The sequence below is a fragment of the Etheostoma spectabile genome, chromosome 20, assembly GCF_008692095.1.
Source record: "Etheostoma spectabile isolate EspeVRDwgs_2016 chromosome 20, UIUC_Espe_1.0, whole genome shotgun sequence".
In the NCBI taxonomy this organism is placed as follows: domain Eukaryota; kingdom Metazoa; phylum Chordata; class Actinopteri; order Perciformes; family Percidae; genus Etheostoma; species Etheostoma spectabile.
Genome location: NC_045752.1, coordinates 4295587 through 4296189, shown reverse-complemented (window position 1 = coordinate 4296189; position 603 = coordinate 4295587). Strand labels below are relative to the sequence as shown.

The 603-nt window shown below is 30.0% G+C and overlaps 1 protein-coding gene across 2 annotated transcripts in view; it reads left to right on the top strand.

Annotated features, from left to right (window-relative positions):
• si:dkey-56i24.1 (glycosyltransferase family 92 protein) overlaps nucleotides 1-603 on the top strand; it is a 25888-nt gene that overhangs the window by 22613 nt on the left and 2672 nt on the right. The window lies entirely within an intron of this gene.

Below are 603 nucleotides of genomic sequence, written 5' to 3'. Positions count from 1 at the left end.
TTAGAAAAGATCCTTTTTCATTTTTTCTTCTTCTATGTAGATGCACTCCCACTCAAAATTACTGCAGTAGTCAAGAAGGATTTATTATTCCAAATAGAGTCATTTCTGTCATCTTTTAAAAGTATATTTTTCTATTTTCACATCGCAATGTATACTAAAGGGGAAAAAAATATCGCAATGTAAGATTTTTCCAATATTGTGCAGGCCTAGTACTGAAACACATCATCAACGAGGCATGCAGTAGGAGGTAGTTTTATTTTACCTAAAGTGAAAACTAAATCAATACAACGCTCAGTCAGGTACAGAGCAATGTGTGAATGGAACTCTCTCGCAAAGACTAATTTTAATATTTGTGAAAAAAGAAAAATATACTTTTAAAAGATGACATTAATGACTCTATTTGGAAATAATAAATCCTTCTTGACTACTGCAGTAATTTTGTTTGGGAGGGCATCTACATAGAAGGAAAAAAATACTATATTAGTCTGTTATAGGGCTTTTTGTTATCTTATGTCTTACAATTGATTTATTTGGAGAAGCGTCTTTAGTTTTTTGTATTAATTGCGTTAACTGTAAGATTTAATTATGATTTGTATTTTCAAA